The sequence below is a fragment of the Lissotriton vulgaris genome, chromosome 1_1, assembly GCF_964263255.1.
Source record: "Lissotriton vulgaris chromosome 1_1, aLisVul1.2, whole genome shotgun sequence".
NCBI classification, from domain to species: Eukaryota; Metazoa; Chordata; class Amphibia; order Caudata; family Salamandridae; genus Lissotriton; species Lissotriton vulgaris.
In genome coordinates, this window is record NC_141685.1 from 233615368 (window position 1) to 233626260 (window position 10893).

Genomic DNA, 10893 nt, shown 5'->3' on the forward strand with positions numbered 1-10893 from the left:
GGGGCTCAAACCCACAACCCTGAGATTAAGAGTCTCATGCTCCACCGACTGAGCTAGCCGGGCTCCCACTTCAAGATGGTATGCAGACTAATCATTTTTTATGAAGGAAATCCATTCCTGGACAATTTTTGGGAGTTATTGCAGGTCTAATGCAAGATTAATCTCCATATTATGAGAGTCAATGCAATATTCAGGCAAAAATTACTCGTTTTCGCCCAACGTGGGGCTCGAACCCACGACCCTGAGATTAAGAGTCTCATGCTCTACCGACTGAGCTAGCCGGGCTCCCTCCTTAAGACAGTATGCAGACCAATCCCTTTTTGTGAAGAAAATCAAATCCTGGATATTCCTCTACTCTTGTTTTGCATGGAAAGCCAGATTTAGACATCCTTCAGAGGACAGAGTGTCAAAAAAAATAAGAGAAAATGAAAATGGAAGTTGTGAGAACTTCATTTTGAGATTGCATAAGAATTCAAATTCCTCTCACATGCTAAAGAATACCTGAACCCTTTTGATTAAACCACTTTAGTTGTTATAATGAGACCATTTTTGAAAGCCATCTGTGATTTTTCTGTTCTTACTCTGCAATGACCTTGGCAATGTGTGGTAAATATTTAATTACCGTCTTAATTTCTATGCAGGTAAGTACTAAAAATAGAATAACTCAATCGGAAAGAAAGACGCAGAGTCCGTGGTGTTAGAGTTCTTAGGGGTTTTATTCCTTAAAAAGGAATGGTTCTTGAACCGGATATCGTGTTCCTGACACCACTGGGGTTCAGGAAGGGATAGAGCATACTTTATTGACAAGACATAACTTTTATACTTAAATCATATAATGGTAACCAATACAGTAGGCGTAACAGCTGAGAGAGACAAGATAAAAGCATACACGTGTTAGCAATACGTAATCAAAAAGGCGTGAACTAGGCGTGTGTGCTAGAAACGTCACATGAAAGTGTCACAAGAAGGTGGGTACATAGCAGAATCTTGCAATGTCAGCAGAAATCTGAGGTCTGGATGCGCGCGCAGCTGCATGACGTGTGATTGACGTGGAGCTGGAGGGTGCAGGGGACTTGACATTTACACTAGCGGAAAGAGACAGAAGTCTGGCATGTCAGATCAACTCGAACCTATATCATATCTGATATCTGATGTTTGGGAACCATATTATCTAGAGGGAAAGGTCTCTTGGGCAGAGGCTATTCTATACTGACTGTGAGTGCGTGTATAAGCGTCTACGTGTCTGCATGAGATGCGAGGGGGCATGGGCCTACCATGGTAACGGGAGCTATGAATTACTTGCACGGAGACAGTGAGGCCGGGCCCTTTGCTCTGCAGCTGGAAGGATGTTTACTTGAACTAGTAGGAAGGAATGTATTTTTTGAGGAGCGGAGCAGATAATTCGAAGGTTGAATACAGTCTTGGCAGGCAACAGGCTGAGCTAAGCGCCGTTAGCCGCGAAGGGAGTAAGGTAGAGGTCACAGATACAGAGGTAGGCCCAGGCTGAGGCATTCAGAGTCAGAAAGCAGGAAAAGGCTTGATGGCAGAATTCAGGGCCTACTTCGCCTGGGCTGGGAAACGTGTAAAGTACACTACATAAAGACGTTGGCACGGCATACTTAGAAACAGAGTATTCAACCCGTTCAGGGTGGATCCGAAAGAGGACATGTTAACGTTGGACGCAAATGTATTTGCGTCTTCATAGCTGGCACAGGAGGGAAGTTACATGCACTTTAAGCTTGTACATGGAGACGGTGGGGTACACGTTAGGGAACATTTCTTGACCATAAAATGTATATTTCCTCATTCCCTCCTTGTTCCCTACGGACCCTTCATGATATATCAATCCTCATGAACCGATCAGTCTGTTCATGTAACATCATTTGCTCTTCTTTCTTCTTTTCGCGTTTTGAGTGGAAACTTGAATGCGGAATACATGATGTGGCGCACAGACCACAAATCGCTGGCCCACATTGTAGGCACAGGCAGCAACTGAATACTATGAGAAGGGCAATGCCTAGGAAGGATAGGATCTTCCATCCCCAAGCGGTCAACGTTGTCCAGAACCAACCGGACCAAGTCCAGGTGCCTGGATTCTGATGTATCAAACTTGCAATTTTATGAAGACGTGTGACAGCTTTATATACTGTTGGCGCGTTTTCTGGAATGAAAACACAGCAACTTGACCCGATGACCTTACAGGCTCCGCCCCTATCCGCTAGTATGACGTCAATAACAAGACGATTTTGAAGAACAACAACCCGCATGGCAGATTGCTCCTCTGTTAAGTTGCCTAGAGCGGAAGTAGTTTCATTCACTACTGCTTCGAGGGTTCTAGTTAATTTTCGTATCAGTTTACTATTAAAGACGGTACCTAAGTAGGGGAAGAAACCTTTATTGAAATCTGTGTATTGCTCCCATGCCGTTTCAGTATAGTCGACAATCGGGAGATCTCTTCGGAGTCTAGTGGTTACTAGATTTGTATTTCTGTGATAATCAGGAGGGGCTAGGAAAACAGGTGGCAGAAGGAATGCAATGTAACAGGTACCATCCCAATCTGGAGGTAAGCGTATGTATGCGGTATGGCCACAAACAAAGTAGGAATGGCGAGTAGCTCTAAATGTAGACCTGCCTTGATCACTGAATTCGACCACAGTAGTACATTTACTATGACCTAAGTGTACTGAACCCTTCTTTCTGACACATAAGTCACCCGTGACTGGTAATACTGACATAGCAGGGAGAACTGGTGCAGATTCGGACTCAACAGTAAGAATCATGAGGTTAATTGTGTAATTACCTAATCCATATACTCCATTTTCTAGATCAGTTCCTGTCCTAGTGGGAAGTCCCTTCTTGTCAGGGTAACAGGCGTTAAGCAAAACTAAGTTCAGGTTTCCCCAAACCCAATTTCCTTCGAAAACAGCAATATCAGAATCTAAAGAATTATTTAATCTAAACCATGCTCCACATGAGCCATTGTGAGTGAACGGGTATGGAAAAAGGAGCAGAACTCCCTTGTATTTCTGATAGGGAGGGAGTCGGCCACATATCCAACAGTTTGTAGCATTATTAGTCTGATGGGAGTGATGTAACATACTAATGAATGTGTTGTTGCGCAGCGCAAGTCTGTAAGATAACTCGTGAGGGGGTAATTCGCTAAAAGAATGTTCGGCAGTGACATTGTAAGCAGATTGGGTATGCTTGAAGATAGGGTAATATATATGCAGCAATATACTGGCAACAATCGTCAGAAGGCTTAGAAAAAACATAACCAATAATGTCACTATACAGTGACTACGAAGTGATTTACAATATGCATGTTTCTTGAGTTGTCTCTCTCTCTCTCTATCTCGGTCTAGGGGATACATGTCAGAAACTAATTTAACCGATTCACCTAGGGGAGGACTTAAACAATTAAACTGTCTGACTTGCTAGACCGCAATTTTAATTTATACTCCTCTTGCGGAGTTTTCTCTCTCTTAGGAACTTTAAAGTCACTAGAATCGGGGCAGTCCTTTGAGGGGGTGGAGGAGTCAGTTTCTGGCAACAGTTCATTACACTTTTTAATGTGACTCGTATGGATCCACCCCTTTCGGCCCTCCACCTTGATTGCAGTCCTCGTGGTCAGAAGGACGAGCTTCGGCTCCTGCCAGCGGGGCTCCAGCAGACTCCTCCTATCGAAATTTCGTATCAGGACAGTATCACCAGGACGGACATCGTGTGGCTTCACATCAGTGTTGTCAGGAAAGGCTGCGGCAACCTGTGAACGACATGATTGGAGTGCAGACATCAAGGAGGCAAGGTAATCTGTCAGCATATTACAATCAACATCGGTTATTTTCTTAGGCATAGGGGTCCCCCACATATTTGGTGGTCGGCCAAAGACCACCTCATAAGGGGATAGTCCTGATCTCGAATGGGGGACCATTCTTGTAGGAGAGTAGGGTCTGCAATCCTATGATCACCCAGATTTTTTGCTTTTGTTTCACTGGTTTACGACTTTCTCTGGCTGTGGGCCTGCTAATCAGACCCACAGCCTGGCTGTTCTCTTTCTAAATTACGATATGTACCCCAGGTGCATTTACCAATTGGTACTGGGCCACCTTATCAGACCCCGTAACGCAGGGCCTAGGTGTACCCAGGGCCGCCAGGGGCTGAAGCATGTATTATGCCACCCCTGGCTGGCCTCCTAAATTTGACACAACTGGCTGCACGACAGCTGGGGCGAAGGCGTGTAACCACCCTTCGCTTTAGGTATAGTAGCTCTATATCTAACCATACAATGGACACCCGAGTTCCTATCAGTCACTCCTATGGCAGGCCTTAACGATCCTGAAGGCAGAGTGCGTGGGCTCGTGTGAGCTAGGTTCAGGCCCGAGCCGAGCCCGGTTGCAGCTTGCGGAATCAAGACCCAATAGCTGTTCCATGATAACGCGTACCTTAACGGTAACTCCGGTGTCGCGTTATCCAGGCATGTCGAGTAAGGTGTCATACGAATCGGGGTGCTGCCCTCTCACCAATTCTGACGATGAGGTTAGCATCCCACCCCTCTAGAGGGACACGACATGCACGTAACCGTGAACCCCGGTTAAGGTTAACTGAAGCCTCAGCTCCACAAAATGGATGCTGCCACCACAGACACGAGTCTGACCTCCTGCTGCTGGGAGTCCTTCCAGCGAGGAGCGCTTGGACAAAGGGTTTCCCGTCGAGGGCGGTGTTCGCACCGTCCCAGACAGGGTTTGTGTATTCTGGGTAGGTAGGGCTTTTGCGTGAAGGTGACTGCGGAGTGGCACCCCGGTGCTCACTACGCATCTGCCGGTTAGAACCAGTTCCAGGGGCGACAGCCCTGGCCTGGGGAAAGTCCGGCAGGGGAGAGGGGTGTTACTGCCCCCTTCCTGGTCCCACCCTTAGGGCAGGACCTAGTCATGTACCCACCCCTTTCTTTAGAATAAAGACCGGAGCGGGGACCCTTCCAAATTAGATCATCTTTGATTCAAGAACTACTTTCTACGAAAGGACATTCAAGACTCTTCTCAAGATTTCTCCCTTGTGACTAAGGAGTAGTCACCCCGCATCAGCGGGCACCAACTAAGAACTCTGCGGTTTGCTGTAAGTCCTTCCTCAAGGAATCCGACGGCCCAGCTCGACGAGAACCGGCTTCCCTGGCACCTCTGACCTCTACCCACATCATCAGCTCAGCTGTGATCCGTGGGTGCGACGAGACCTCGAGGGACCGACCCTCATCAGAACCTGCACGCTCTTAAAACCAGCACGACCATCGAGGTAACTCTCTGGTGAGTGCTCTGGGGTCCGAGAAGCCCCGACCCTGAGCCGCTCCAGCACCGAAGTGGAGTCTCCCAGCATCTCCACGATCTGCGTGGGGCCCTTCTGCTCGCTGCTTAGCACGTTGTCTGGTCACTAGCCGCTGGCTTGTGTCCTTCTGTGACGACATCCGAGAATCAGTACTGCTGGTCTGGTTGCTCCAGACTGGCCCTTGCTTCCATCTTTGCGAGAAGCACCCCGGACCCTCCTGGTCCACTCAAGACGCCCTCTTAGGCCCACCACGTGGTCCTGAGAACTGCCAAGGCTTGTTGCCCCATCCTGGGCCCAGCGACGCCGACAGCATCATCCTTCGTGGGACAGCTCGCACCTCCACCGTGGTCGCCGATAACGCCTCCTGGTCCGTGAGACTGCAGAGCCTAGCGTCGCCCACTCACCTGGTCGAGGTGACGGCCAACCGGTGCCTTCCTGGTACCCTCTGACTACTGGCTAGTAGTACGAACTTGGTCCCCTCTGCTTTCAGGTTTCTTCAATCTCCGATCCAGGCTTGGATCTCTACGAACTATTCAGCACTGGTCGCCGGCCAGCATCTCCTTTTCTTCCGGCTCCTGGCTCGTCAGCGAAGACCCCGACGCCTGTAAGACTTGTGCAGCCGCAGCCCTCGTGGCTAGGTAACTCGGTATTTCGGTGCCTGCATAGCCTCCTTACTCTAGGGTCCCGAGTCCCTCGCTTCCGACTTGCCTTATCGGGTCCGCCCGAGACCTTAATCTTTCCGTGTCCTCGGACACTTGTTCCTAATTGTGCACTTGAAGTATTTGCTAAAGAGATTTGGTTTGTGCTTAGTACCCTGTCCTCATAAAGAGTACAGGGCTGTTGTGATTCTTAATAAATATACTGTTTATTTTCATAACACTTGTGTGGTGTCCTTTCACTGGGTGTTCAAGGGGTACATGTGTGGTAAACAGCTGGCTTAACACGCCCTCTCGAGTCTTTAGCCTTAGACTGCTCGTATCCACGCTACTAGGATAGCTGGTCTATAGGTTGACTTACAACCAAACACCATAAGGGTCGTTGGAACGATACATAGCGGTCGCTAGAATAGCGAACGTTGCATATCGGGCCAACTTCTCACATTGGTGAGCAGCAGTTGGGATTTGAGCTTGCTGTTGTTTTACCACACGTATCCTAAGAATATCTTGTTGAAAGATCGCACAAAGTACTGTTAGTACATATAACTAAAAGCTTAGAATACTCTGAGTTCTACTGAACCAGCTGTTGTAGCTCCTCAAGGCTTAGCACACCTTGGCTACAACTCTTAGCAAGGGTACAGTAGGTAAACACGTAGTGTAGGTAGGTGCATCACTTACACCACACTAGAACCAGTATGTCGGACAAAGGAGGAAACTCTGGGTCTCCCCTTGTGTCAGTTGACCCTCCACAGGTCATCCCTTCAGGATATACTGTGCTGAGCTTCAAGGAGTTAAGACGACTGTGTCACTCCAGGAAGATTCAGCAGGGGTCTAACCCCACAACGTCCTTTCTGATTGGTCTCTTGGAGACTTATGATGCCAGGAGAGCTGAGAAACTTCGTAGCTCTTCTAATCCAGAAGGAGACATGCCTCCCCTCGAGGGAACCCGAGACGATCCTGACCTCATTCACCTCGCAACTGAGAACGAGGATGTGGAGGAGGATGAGGATGAGGATCTCTCTGGGGATGAGGCCGATAAGGGACAGGTAGAAGTCGTCAGACTAAGCAGGTCCAACTTAAGCAAACATGATAGCGGTACTGGGGGACCCCTGGGGCCACTATCAGGTCAGCTTAACATTGGGAATGGACGAGCCCGATCTCTGTCAAGAGACTCTGGCGGATCCCTTCGAACCAATGGCTCTCACAACTCTTCTCAGAGAGGGATGACGTCCCCTCAGAGGAGAGTGTACGAAGCTAAGGAAAGGGCAGCTAATCTGAGGATCGAAAGGGAAGAACTTGCCCTGGCCAAAGAAAGGCTTGCCTTTGCTAGAGAGCAACAGTTAAGTGGGGTAGTCCCCACTAGTGGCAGCAATGTACCTAGTAATAGGGAAAAGAGTTTCGATACGAAACACCTTGGTAAGATAGTGCCCCCCTTTAAACAAGGGGACGACATCCACAAATGGATTACTGCTTTGGAGAGGGCCTGCACTGTGCAGGGTGTTCCCCAGAGTCAGTGGGCAGCTATCTTGTGGCTCTCCTTTGAAGGAAAAGGAAGAGACAAGCTCCTCACCACAAGGGTGGAGGATGCTAACAATTACCAAATCTTGAAAAATACACTCGTTGAAGGGTTCGGCCTAACCACTGAGCAGTACAGGGTGCTGTTCGGGGATACCCAGAAAACGCAGTCTCAAGATTGGTCTGATTTCGTCGATTGTGCCACTAAGGCTTTTGAGGGCTGGTTGCTGGGCAGTAAGGTTACTGATTATCAAGGATTGTATAATTTGATGATGAGAGAACAAATTTTAAACAATTGTCAGAACCAGTTGTTGCATCAGCATCTTGTCGACTCGGATCTGACCTCTCCCCAAGAATTGGGAAAGAAGGCAGACAGATGGGTTCGTACAAGAGTTAAGCAGAACCAGGGCCAGAATCAAGGTGGTCAGAAGAAAGCAGACCAGAAGGGTAAAGATTCTAAAGGGGAACAAAATGACCAGAAGTCTTCGACAGGTCCCCAACAACCCAAAGAGGGTGGGGGTCAGGCTCCCCAAAAGAAGAAAGAAGGCCAATCCAAAAGATGGTGCCAGTACTGTAAAAGTAAGTCTCACTGGTTTAGTGAGTGCACCAAGAAAGGAGGAGGGCAGACTCCTGCCACTGCAGCCCCTAAGGCACCTGTGCCCCCTAGTACAGTCAGCAGTGGTAGTGCGCCTCCCAAGGGTTTAGTAGGGTTAACCCTGGGTTCTGAGGGGCGTGACAACTTAGTTGGCACACTCACTCAGGCTGTCCTTGTCAGTACAGGGGACGCAGACGTATCCCCTGACGTAAGCCCCAATACTTTGGGCAAATACCGACAGACGCCTTTCATAAATTGAAAGATGGCTCAGGCCTATAGGGACACTTGTGCCAGCGTCACCATGGTGACGCCTAACTTTGTGGACCCTGGACAGATCATGCCAGGTACAGAATTCCTGGTGACCAATGCAAGCAATGTCACTACCAATCACAGTATGGCAATTGTAGCTTTCTCATGGGGAGGGGTAACTGGCCACAAGAAGGTTGTAGTTAGTCCAGACCTCCCAGTGGATTGTTTGTTGGGCAATGATTTGGAGTCGTCACAATGGTCAGAAGTGGAGCACCGGACTCACATGGAAATGTTAGGTTTGCCAGCACATGTGTTCGCTGTGACTAGGTCACGGGTCAGGAAATGCTCCACTGAACAGGTGCTGGATCCTGGAACAACGGACCAGACACCTCCCAAGAAAAAGAGCAGTAGGGTTAAGGCTGCGCCTTCCCCCTTGCCCCAGGTCGAGGATCAAGTCTCAGAGGAGGCTGACCTACAGGAATTGAGGGAAACTGAGCCAAGGGAATTCGAACTTGATCAAGTTGAATTCTTGGGTTCAGGGGGACCCTCAAGGGAAGACCTGGGGAAGGACCAGTTAGACTGCCCTTCTCTTGAACCCCTCAGACAGCAGGCTGCTGCTGTGGCTGCTGGGAACGCCACAGGTACCCACAAGGTATACTGGGAAGATGGACTCCTGTACACTGAGTCAAGAGACCCCAAGCCTGGCATGACCAGGAGGCTGGTTGTACCCTTGTCTCAGCGTGGTTTCCTACTTACCTTGGCCCACGAGATTCCCTTAGCAGGTCACTTAGGTCAGACGAAAACGTGGGACAGGCTTGTCTCACACTTTCACTGGCCTCACATGAACGAGGATACCAAGGAGTTTTGCCGCTCCTGTGTCACTTGCCAAGCCAGTGGTAAGTCAGGTGGCACGACAAAGGCCCCCCTTATACTAATGCCTGTGGTGGGGGTGCCCTTTGAACGGGTGGGGATCGACATCGTCGGTCCCATGGAACCACCTACAGCCTCAGGGCACAAGTTTATACTGGTGGTAGTGGATCATGCCACCAGGTATCCTGAAGCTATTCCCCTTAGGACCACTACAGCACCTGTTGTGGCAAGAGCCCTAGTTGAAGTGTTCTCCAGAGTGGGCTTCCCTAAGGAGGTCGTCTCCGACAGGGGTGCAAACTTCATGTCGAGCTACTTAACTGCTATGTGGAAGGAATGTGGTGTTAACTACAAGTTCACTACACCCTATCATCCACAATGCAATGGGCTTGTTGAGAGATTCAACAGGACCCTAAAAGGGATGATTCATGGACTACCGGAAAAGCTTCGGCGTAGATGGGACGTCCTGATCCCCTGCCTCTTGTTCGCCTACAGAGAAGTCCCACAGAAGGGGGTTGGCTACAGCCCTTTTGAACTTCTGTACGGGCATCCTGTAAGGGGACCCCTGTGTTTGGTGAAGGAAGGATGGGAGAGACCTCTCAAAAAGCCTGCAGCCAACATAGTGGACTATGTGCTTGGCCTCCGCTCGCGGATGGCTGAGTACATGGAAAAGGCATCTGAAAACCTTAAGGCCAGCCAAGAACTCCAAAAAGCTTGGCATGACCAAAAGGCTGTCTTGACTGTTTACCAGCCCGGACAGAAGGTGTGGGTGTTGGAGCCAGTGGCCCCAGCAGCACTCAAGGACAAATGGTCCGGGCCCTACACCATCCTGGAGAAAAAGGGAGAGGTCACCTACCTGGTCGACCTGGGAACTCCCCGGAGCCCCCACAGGGTGCTTCATGTCAACAGGATAAAAGCATATGTCGACAGGAAGGACATGAGTTTGCTCATGGCCCTAGATGAGGGACAGGAAGAGGAGAGTGACCCTCTCCCCGACCTACTCACTCAGAATCCTGACGATGGCTCGGTAGATGGTGTTGTCTTTTGTGGCAGCCTCTCCGAACATCAACAGAGCGACTGTAAACAGGTTCTTCAGTCGTTCAGGCATATGTTTTCTCTAACACCCAGTCAGACCGATTGGTGCACCCATGAGGTTGACACTGGTGACAGCTTGACAGTCAAGAGTAAAATCTACAGGCAGCCTGATCACGTTAGAGACTGCATCAAAAGTGAAGTGCAGAAAATGTTGGAGTTGGGAGTCATTGAACCCTCGGATAGCCCTTGGGCTAGTCCCGTAGTTCTAGTGCCGAAACCTCACACCCAGGGTGGTAAGAGAGAGATGAGGTTTTGCGTAGACTACAGGGGTCTCAATGCAGTCACTAAGACTGACGCCCACCCAATACCAAGGGCAGACGAGCTTATCGATAGATTGGCTTCGGCCAACTACCTAAGTACGTTTGACCTGACAGCTGGGTATTGGCAAATCAGGTTAGCTGAGGACGCCAAGCCTAAAACCGCATTTTCAACCCCTGGTGGGCATTACCAGTTCGTGGTGATGCCCTTTGGTCTGAAAAATGCACCTGCCACCTTCCAACGGTTGGTGAATCAAGTCCTTACTGGGCTGGATGACTTCTGTGCGGCGTATCTTGACGATATTGCTGTCTTTAGCTCCACCTGGGAGGATCACCTGGTCCA

The 10893-nt window shown here is 49.4% G+C and overlaps 1 non-coding gene across 1 annotated transcript; it reads right to left on the reverse strand.

Moving 5' to 3' along the window:
* Positions 1 to 212: 212 nt before the first annotated feature.
* On the reverse strand, positions 213 to 285 carry TRNAK-CUU (transfer RNA lysine (anticodon CUU)). The gene has a single exon. It is a non-coding gene; the product is annotated as a tRNA-Lys (tRNA).
* Between the last annotated feature and the right edge of the window lie 10608 nt (positions 286 to 10893).